Source organism: Elephantulus edwardii, unplaced genomic scaffold (genome assembly GCF_000299155.1).
Source record: "Elephantulus edwardii isolate Elephantulus edwardi_28Jun2011 unplaced genomic scaffold, EleEdw1.0 scaffold00366, whole genome shotgun sequence".
Taxonomy (NCBI): Eukaryota; Metazoa; Chordata; class Mammalia; order Macroscelidea; family Macroscelididae; genus Elephantulus; species Elephantulus edwardii.
The window spans coordinates 1185372-1196155 of record NW_006400116.1 but is presented as its reverse complement, the minus strand read 5'-3'; the positions used below and the strand labels follow the sequence as shown (position 1 = coordinate 1196155).

The 10784-nt window shown below is 37.1% G+C and overlaps 1 pseudogene; it reads left to right on the top strand.

Annotated features, from left to right (window-relative positions):
• Window positions 1-8287, top strand: part of LOC102876056 — a 15837-nt pseudogene extending 7550 nt beyond the window's left edge.
• Window positions 8288-10784: the final 2497 nt, after the last annotated feature.

The window sequence follows — 10784 nt, the reverse complement described above, 5'->3', positions numbered from 1 at the left end:
AGGATTCTGAAGCTTCATCTGACATACTTTGGACATGTTACAAGGAGGGACCAGTCCTTGGAGAGGGACATCATGCTTGGGAGGGTGGAGGGACAGTGTAGGAGAGAAAGACCCTTTATGAGGCAGATTGATTTAGTGACTGGGGTGATGAGAGTAGGTGTGTTGGAGACAGTGAGATTGGCACAAGAGAGAGCGGGGTTTAGTGCTGTTGTACATAGGGGTGCTATGAGTCACAGGCGACTTGATGGCACATAACAGCAATAACAATAACAATGTGTTTGAAATACTTGGCATTCTTATATGTATCTGAACATAATAATATAGTATATATTATTATATTAGCACGTGTTGTGTGTTGTGTCTGTGCTATGTTAGCATATTTTTGTTATTGTTGATTGCCATCAAGTTGAGAACAACTCACAACGGCTCTATGAACAAAAGACTTGAAGCCTTTCTATAACTGTCATCATTTCTCAAAGTCCATATTTTCCAGAGGCATGTGATTTAGGAAGTGGATGCTGCTCCTGCTTCCAAATATGTTAGCATATGACTGACTAATTCATTTTTTTCCATTTAGATGCCTTCTTTACACATTTCACTTGGGACATTGACTCTTAGGTATCACATCTGAGAATAATTATTCCTTCTTCTTGTTGAAGGTAGAAAGCAGGAATGACTATCAAGGTCAAATAATGTTTGACTCCTTTCCTATTGGAACTTTCTTCTCAAGATTCTTTTATTTCATCTCTAGGCCAAGGAGATAATGAATGATGATGTTAGCCTTTGATAGTCCCAGAGGATTTGTTGATTAGCTTGTACCTCTTCAATTACATTGAATGAATGACCTTTACTTTCCTGGCATCTTAATGGCTATGTTGCCTATGCAAAATATGATACAGGCTATATATATCTGATAGACAAAGAGAAAATTTAATAGACAACTTGTATATTCAAACATTGCATATTTATACACAACACTTAAGGAGAATGTAAAGAAAATAGAATTTATCCTACTAGAATGTGAGTTAGATGACCACCACATTAGTAAAAGCAGCACAAACAGAGAGAGAAATGTGATTCCTATTTGGACATCTGTGGAGACATGAGAAAAACAGAAAGGAAAAAATCAGTAATTTCAGGAAATATTCCCAAAGGCCAGACAACCAGAATTAAAACTGTAAACAACAAGGAAATATAAACTTCTGAAGGCTATAAACTCCCTATTTTCTCTGAAAAATTAAAAACTAGAGAACTCACTGACCAAAGGTTATGAGGAAGGACATAAACAAGATACTCTTAGGTGACAACACTCTTTCCCTGGTGGTGATTAAGAGAATACTGTAAACAATGTCACCTCTCTCTCCAAAATCCCACTAGACGGTCAGTTAAGAGTTGGTTCCAATGATATAGTACATGACAACAACAGCTTTGTAGGTCAAGTGAGTTAAAATAATTTTTGTATCCTCATACTTCTCTGGAAATACTTTGCACTAAAGGCATCCTTTGGAATAGCAAACTTACCAGGCTAAAGGAAGAAGGGTACATATCATTTGTCTCTTTGCTATTACATGTTTGAACATGATTGATAAAAGCGTTACTTCCACTGGCAATTGATCTAAGCAAATTACCATGCTACAGCAATTTGCCATGAGAAAAGGCACAAATGTGAGAACTCTGAACATCAGTTTTGAAATAAGAGGCCAGAAGGAAAATGAATTTTAAGTTTCCAAGATGAAAACATTTCAAATGCCTGTACATAAATATAGAATGGTTCATTCTATTATTTTGTCCTGGGATAAAAAGAATGGCCAAATGTGAAGAAATGTTCCAAATGGAAGAATACATTTACAAAGGATTAGATAGGAATAGATGAGCGGATCTGGAAGAAATCACAGCTTTAAAGCTTTTCATCTGATCATTATTAACAGAAACATAAATGTAGCTTCTCAGGAAAATACAAAATGTATATGTAATAAGGAAAAGGTATCTACTTCTTACATTTAAAATAAATTCTTATGTTTAAAATATAAGTTTAATATTAATGGGAACATTGAAGTGACTTATTGAAGTTCTTATATTATGAAGGAAGCTCTCTCTGGTGGAATACCCTTTAAGGAGCTGCACTTCTAACCAATAAGCAGGGCCTCTCTGGCATTACCTCTTAAGTGGTTCAAATCCACCCACAACTCTGTGGGAGAAGTTAGGAAATTTTCATCCTTGCAATTTACAGCCTCCAAAAATCTTCTGAATATTCAGCTATGAGTTGGGTTTTTAAATTTTTTATTATTATACTAGTTTATTTACAAAATCTGAATACATTGTTTTTCAGAACAGATTATTCCAATTTTCCTTGTCCCCCCATCAAATTGTACAACCCATGATTAATAACCCCACTCCCCCTGCACATCTTCATCCCTCCCCCTTGGATCTTTATGAGTTGGTTTTGGCTTAGAACCAAGGAACGTTAGTAAAGGAGACTGGAATAAATTACAAAAATGAAGGCAAAATGATATAATGAGACCACCAAACAGATTATGGAGCTGTGTTCTCAGTATTGTGATCAGGGTTTCAGAAACTCAGAACAAATATACAGATGCATTTTTAACCACTATTACTCAGAAATGCAATTACATGGATGTCACCTTGTGTTCAATCTTGCCCTTCATTCTCTAGTTCTGTAAAATTCTTGAAGTCTGGTGGTAAAAACATTGAAGAATCTCATAATAGATTTTTCAAGTATTATCAGAAAGATGCTTACCAAGTGGTAGAAGGATTTGATACTCAGGCTGTAATTAAAAACATGTAATATATGGGCTATATGGTTCACAAGATTATCTTGAGACTTAAATAAGCATGTATCGACTGGCACACAACAATAACAATATAAGATATGTACAAAAAGTAAAAAAGTAAGACATCAAATCAGCCTTTCCTACTTGTGGAAAGAATTGTCTCAAATTCCAGTTGTATAGCCTGGGATAATCTTAATTTTCCCTGAGATATGTGAAAGTTCCTGCTGACAGTTCACATATATTTGCCTTCACTGCTGGACTCCTGTAAACCCACTGATGACCCTTCACAAAATTGCATTGTGAATAATTACACTTGAAAGTAATTTTACTTTTCTCTCCAGAATGTGCATATATATCCAAATTTCTCAGGGTACTAAAGAACACCATTGCTATTGACATTAGTGAAAGTGAAAGATAGCGTCTTACAGATAGCATCTATAGATAGTATCTTAGTTACAAAAAGTAAAAATGTGACTGAGATACCTCACTCAGCATCATGTCCTCCAGGGTCACCCATTTTGAATAATATTGCATAAGTTCCTTGTTTTTCAATGCAGCATAGTATTCCATTGTGCGAATATACCACAGCTTCTCTATCCATCCATTTGTTGATGGGCACTTAGGGTGTTTCCAACTCCTTGCTATTGTAAACAAAGCCGTGATAAACACGGGGATGCATATATCTACTTGGATGCCATTTGTGGTCTCTTTAGGGTATATTCCCAGTAGTGGAATTGCTGGGTCAAATGGTATCTCTATTTGCAACTTTTTGAGAAAGCGCTACATCACTTTCCACAGTAGTTGCACCATTTTACACTCCCACCAACAGTGAATAAGGGTCCCAGTCTCTCCACAACCTCGCCTGCATTTGTTGCTTGCTGTTCTGTTAAATTTTGCTAGTGTTACTGGGGTGAGATATCTCATAGTTGTCTTGATTTGCATCTCTCTCAGAGCTAATGAGGGAGTTTTTCTTTTGCTTTTCAAGGAAAGGAGCAAACGGGGGTGGGGGGGTGGAGGTAGGGTGGGCGGGGAGAAGGGTGCAACAATGAATGAATGGAATTCCAAAATCTCTGTAGATGTTCATTGAAATGAAAAATAAATTAATTAATAAAAAAAAGTAAAAATGTTTTTGTTGTATTGATTGTCAATACATTGATCGTTAATTAATGAAATTATGGAAGTCTCATTCAAAATGATGCAAATCCACCAACTAGAATATACCAATCATACTCAAAGTTATATCATGTTGGCAAATAATAAATAATATATCATAAACTCTCAACAGAACTAACAAATCTGTCTTGGGGAAATTAAAAAGGGTGGTGCTTAGAGGTGATATTAGTAAAACGTCTCCTAAACATCAGGCGTGTTGTCGGGAGACGCCAGTCTTGGGGAGAAAGATAACATGGTGTGAAAAGTAGAGGGTCCTAGAAATAGAGGAAGACTTCTATGAGACAGATTGGAACAGTGGACTTGTGCACAGCAGAGACTTTTAGGATGGTGCAGAATAGGACAAAGTTTTCATCTATTGTTCATAAAGTTGCTATGAATCAGAATTAACTCCAGAGCACTTAAAAACAGTATATAAACACTAACTGGTGCAGTTTAGTGAAATGAAGATATAGAGAGAAAAAAATGAAAACAAGATATGGAAGTTACTCCCTCTCTGTCATGATTTTTCCATATTAGTAGAAGAGAAATATGACAAACTTACCAGGATGCCATCTGTTGGGCAGATGTTTTTCAGAGCTTATAGCATAGGCATTGGACATAATTTTAGCTTGTAGCTCCTCCTCCTCCTCATAAAAGTTTCTTTACTCATGAAAAACTCTGATGGCATAGTGATTAAAGAGTTGTGTGTCAATTCAAAGGGAGGTAATTTGAATTCACAAGCTACTCTACCAGAGAAAGATAGGCAATCTCATCCTATGTGATTTACAACGCTGAAAACCATAAGATGGTTAGTCCCAAGTCAGTTCTGATTCAACAGCAATGAGTTGAATTGGCACTGTTACTCATGAGTGAAATAAACCAAATATGATGGTCCATCCATCTGTAAACATTACTTGTGCCTTTGCTGAGAGTCTGTATTAATTTTTTTGGTTGTAATGTTTTGAGAATGGCATTCCAGAGAATGTAAAACAAGGACTATGACTCTTTCTTCACCTGTCTGATACAAAGTTATTGGTTGTTTCACTCTACTAGTGATTAAGAGGTTGCATCATTTTGCTAGAGCCCAACCTTAAAAAATGTCACAAATTGATGGCTTAAAAAATCAAATGGAAATTTTGTTTCTCAAAATTATAAGCTATATATTCAAATTGTGACCTTGGCTTGTGGTAAATCCCGACATGGATTGTTCCCCTCTGTGTATTTCTTCTGTGCTTATTATGATAATTTTGTGACTCAAAAGTGATTAGGTTTAAAATTCACTTTGTTGTTGTCCTTGTTATGTGCCGTTGAATTGCCTAGGACTCATAGAGACCCTAGGTACAACAGCTCTGAAGCATGCCCTATCTTGAGTGAGTCTTACCAACCCAGCACACCTACCCTCATTGCTGCAGTTGCCGTATAAATCTCTCTCATCTGGGGTCTTCTTTCCTGCACTGTCCCGCCACCCTTGCGAGCATGATGCCCTCCTAGTTATCCCCACATGCCCAAAGTACATGAGAAGGAGCTTCAAAATCCTAACCTCTAAGAAGAAACTTAGTTTCAATCTCCCCAATACATGGCGATCCATGTTGTGTTCAAGACTCTTTTGGTTTCCTTACTTTTGGTGCCAAGATTGTTGATTCTGGACCCACACAAGCTGTAATTGTTAACAACCTTAAGCTCTTCTCCATCTATCATGGTGCTGCCAATTGGCCCAGTAGTGAGAAACTTTGTCTTCTTGATGCAGAATATGAAATACATATTGAAGACTACAGTCCTTGACCTTATCTAACAAGCACTTACAGTCCTCTTCAGTTTTAGCAAGCAAGGTTGCATAATGTAGGTTGTTGATGAGTCTTCCCACAATCCTGATGCCACATTTCTCCTTAAAAAGTCCATCCTTCTGAATGATCTATTTTGCATATAGATTGAAAATGTATGGAGACAGGATACATCCCTGGTGCACTCTTTTCCAGACTGAAACAAGCGATGTCCTCTGTTTTGAGGACTGCTTCCTGGTCCAAGCATAGGTTTTGCATTAGCACAATTAAGTGTTCTGAAATTCTCATTCCCCTCAAGCTTAGCTACAATTTGTTGTAATCCACATAAATGCCTTTGCAAAGTCAATGAAACACAAATAGAAATTCCTCCTGTACTCTCTGCTGTCTCTCAATTTCCATCTGACATTGGTGATAATGTCTCTAGTGCCACAACCTCTTCTAAATCCAGCTTGTATACCCGGTAGTTCTCAATCAATGTACTTTTCCAGTCCTTTTAGGACAGCCTTCAGCAGAATTTGTTTTAGTATGGTATTATTGATATTGTTTGATAATTTCCACACTGTCAGGAAACTTTTTTTTTGGAATGGGAATGCGTATGGATCTCTTTCAGTCTGTTGGCAAGGTAGTTGTCCTCCAGATTTCTTGACACTGCCTGGTGAGCATATCATGGTAACATTTGTTTGTTGAAATATGTCAATTGGTACTCCATCACTTTCTGGGGCTTTATTCTTTGCTAAGTCCTTGAGAGCCTCTTGAATTTCATCCTTCATAACCATTGCCTCTTGATCATGTTAGTTCTTGAAATTCTTCTGTGTTAGCCAATTCTGTTTGGTACAATGACTCTGTATACTACTTCCATCTTCTTATAATGCTTCCTGAATAATTCAATATTCTACCCATAGCATCCTTAAGTATTGCAACTCATAGCTTGACTTTGTTCTTTATTTCCTTCAGCTTAAGAAATGCTGAGTGAGTTCAGCCTTTTTGATTTGTGGACTCCAACTCTGAAGATTTTATTGTAACACTTCGCTTTGTCTTCACGAGCTACCCTTTGAAAACTTCTATTTGGTTCCTTAACTTCTTGATTTCTTCCCTTTGCTTTGGCTTCTCCATGCTCTAGTGTAATATTCAGAGTCTCTTCTGACGTCCATCTCGGTCTTTTCTTCTTCCTCTGTCATAACCATTTGTATTCTTCATGGATGGTATTCTTATTATCCTCCCACAGCTCATATAGTCTTTGTTCATTAGTGTTCAAGGCCTTAAACCTGTTCCTGCGTTGGTTTTAAATTTAGATGGGATAGACTCAAGATAAAATATTTATTCCTGTTGATTTGATTTTACCTTATTTAGCTTTAATTTAGACTTGCATATGAGTAGTTGATGGTCTGTTCCACAATCAGCTCCTGGCTGGCCTACTTTTCATTGCTGATACTGAACTTCTCCAACAACTCCTTCTACAGATGTAATCGATCTGATTCCTGTGCTTACTAGCAGGAGAAATCCATGTGTATAGTCTGTGTTTATGTTTCTTATAAAAAGTATTTGCTATGAATAAATAATTGTGCAGAATTCTATTATTCCATCCCCAGCCTCTTTTATGTCACCAAGTTGTTTTCCACTACTGATCCTTCTTTCCAGTTCCCAAATTTTGCATTCCTGTCACCCATTATTATTATTGCATCTTGGTTGCAGGTTCAATTGATTTCTGACTGCAAAAGTTGTTAGAAATTATCTATTCCCTCCTCTTTGGCATTGGTTTTTGGTGTATAAATTTGAGTAACAGTGGTATTAACAGATCTTCCATGTATGTGAATGCATATTATCCTGTCATGCACAATATTGTATTTCAAGATGGATTTAGAAATGGCCTTTTTAATTATGAAAGTGACCCCATTTTTCCTTACTTTTTCATCACCAGTGTAGTAGATTGTATGATCGTCTGACTCAAAATATCCCACTCCAATCCATTTCATTTTGCCAATACCTAATACATCAGTATTTATGTGTTCCCGTGTTTTTTTCAACATGTCCAGTTTTCCTACTTTCATGCTTCTCACATTCCGTGTTCCAGTCATTAGTTTCTGCTTACAACTGTTCCTCCTCCTCTTTCACTTGGATCTGTGTCAGGCCGACACGGGCAAGAGTCGAGGTCTTTGTACCGCCAGGAAGCTGCTCAGCCACCGGCGTGACCAGCAATGGCATGAGAAACAGTACCAAAAAAAGCCCATTTGGGCACAGCTTTGAAGGCTGACACCTTTGAAGGTGCATTTCATGCAAAGGGAATTGTGTTGGAAAAATTGAGTGTTGAGGCCAATTCTGCCTTTGGAAAGTGTGCCGGAGTCCAGCTCATCAAAAACGGCAAGAAAATAACAGCTTTTGTACCTAATGATAGATGCTTGAATTTTATTGAGTAAAAAAAACTATGAAGTTCTTGTTGCTGGATTTGGTCGCAAAGGTCATGCTATTGGTGACATTCCTGGAGTCTGCTTTAAAGTTATCAAAGTGGCCAATGTATCTCTTTTGGCCTTATACAAAGACCAGAAGAAATGGCCAAGATCTTAAAGTTTTGATGCAAATGTCATATTAATAAATTTCCATATGCAAAAAATAACCCCCCAAAAGTACAACTGCTCCTCTTCCTTTGTGCTTCCAAATTTGAGGGTTCAGTCTCAGTTGCCATATCTATGTGTGCCCTATTGTACATAAGGTTTTTGAAGGTCTGTTCTATTTTGGAACTGGAAGACCAATACTTTCTCCTATTCTGTCTTGATTTGGATGCTTTTCTTTAGAACAATATCTGACATACAAACATTTTATTGAAACAAGCAAATGACAGACGCTTCCTCAAACAGAGATGCAGTGGTACCCACTCCGCATGTTTCTTGTCCTTTCCCTTCCCATGCTAAGTCAGCATCACTTGCATTCCAGCCTGCTCCAGCCAGCACCTCCCTCCCCTCCAGCCGTCCTTTGATATGATGGGTTAGGCCACAAGACTTCTGTGATGTCTTGCACTTAGCAATGCTGTTGCTCTCTCATGCTGATTTCTGTCTCATATTTAGGAGGACTTAAGTCCAAATCCAATGTATCAGCTTCAGTGAAGTATTTTTATCTCAGGCATTCCTGAGGAAAGTTTCTTGCCCCCAAGCTTTTGCTCCAGGATTGTTGTCCTGTAGCATAGTGTCTTTTCTCTTCCTTTTGCACCACATGGCTGAGAGGGTGGGGAAAGAAGGCTTCGCAGATTCCTGCTGTGTGTGGTGTGCCCTGCTAGGGTTACTGACTAAAACTAGGAGAGCAAAAGGTGAAACCAGACTCTGGCTATGTGAGGAGATGCAGGTTTCCAATGCAGGTCTGGGACTGAATGTCTCATTTGGCCTAGGATGGCTGGTTTACTTTGGTGTAATCTCTGTAATAAAAAAAATAATGAAAACCTGCTTCCAACTAGGATCACACCACAGGTACGGGAACTGAAGCATCTATCTGCTCAAACACAAAGCTCAGAACCAAATCATAGTTAATCCTCTATTAGGTTTCTAAGACTATAAGTTACATGATAGGAATTGCCCACATTTCTCTCTTAGAGTGACTGGTGGACTTTAATTACCAAAGAAGTGTGGCCTTTTAATCAGAAGCACAGCTATTCATGGACTACACCTGAGTATCAATCTATATTTTATGAAGGCACAATTCAATTTATAAAAAAGAGGCTATGATTTTATAGTTAGGGGAAATTACCCTTAATAGATAATAAAATGAAAATTTTAATTATCCAATAACATGAAGAGTAGTATATTAATAAGTATATCTTCCAATGGATGTTATTGTTGATAGGTAACATCAAGTGGATCTTAGTCTTTAAAATGATATCCTTGTTGAACATTCCTAGCAGCACTTTAAAGAGGTCCAAAAGAGCACATTTTGCCAATGCAATATTCTTTTGATTTCTTGACTGCTACTGCCATTGCTGTTAATTATGGATCCTAATAAAATGAAATAATTGAAAATATCATTATTTTCTTCCTCTGTGATGATGCTATCTGTTGGCCCAGCTGTGAAGATTTTATTCTCTTTATTATAAAATAAAATCCACGTTAAAGATTATGGTCTTTGACCTTAAGAAATTTAAGCCTTCTTCACTTTATGTGAATAAGGCTGCATCATCTGCATAACATAGAGAGTTGAATCTTCCTTTAATCCTCATGCCATATTCTTCTTAATATAAAGTTTCTAGAATGATTGTCTCTGTATAGGTATGAATAAAGAATACAACCCGGATCCACACCATTCTTGATTATATCTATGCAGTATCCCTTTGATTTGTTAGGAAAATTGCTTGTTGGGCTACGAACATATTTCACATGAACACAATTAAATAGTCTGGGGCATTTATTATTATCAATGTTATAGAAAATTTGTTATGATCCACATACTCAAATACCTTAGCGTCAATAAATTAAAACTATATATTTTTCTGGTGTTTGTTACATTCTGCTAAGATACATTTGACATCACCAGTGATACCCCATGTTTCACAACCTCTTCTGAATCCAGCTTAAATTTTTGGTAGTTCCTTGTCAATGTATTATTTTAATAATTAAAAAATAATCTTCAGATGTCCACTGTCACAATTTCTATTCAGTATTTTATTGGAAGTATTTGCTAAGGCAATATGACAAGAGAAGGAAGTAAAGGACATCCAGATGAGCATAAAGATGGTTAAATAGTTGCTATATACAGATGATATGATAGTGTACACAGAAACCCCAGGGGTTCAACAACAACAACAATAAAACAACTGTTAAAGCTAGAAGATAAAGTTAGTAGAATGCTAGGATAAACGATCAACAACAACAACAACAACGATCAACACCCAAGTCAGTGAAATTCCTCGACAGTAACAAAGATAATTCAGAGAAGGAAACCAAGAAAACAATACCATTTATAATACCCAACTACAAGTTGAGATACTTAGAAATGAACCTAACTGTTGTTGTTGTTGTTATGTGCCGTCGAGTCATTTGCGACTCATAGCGACCCTATGTACAACAGCCCTAAACCCTGC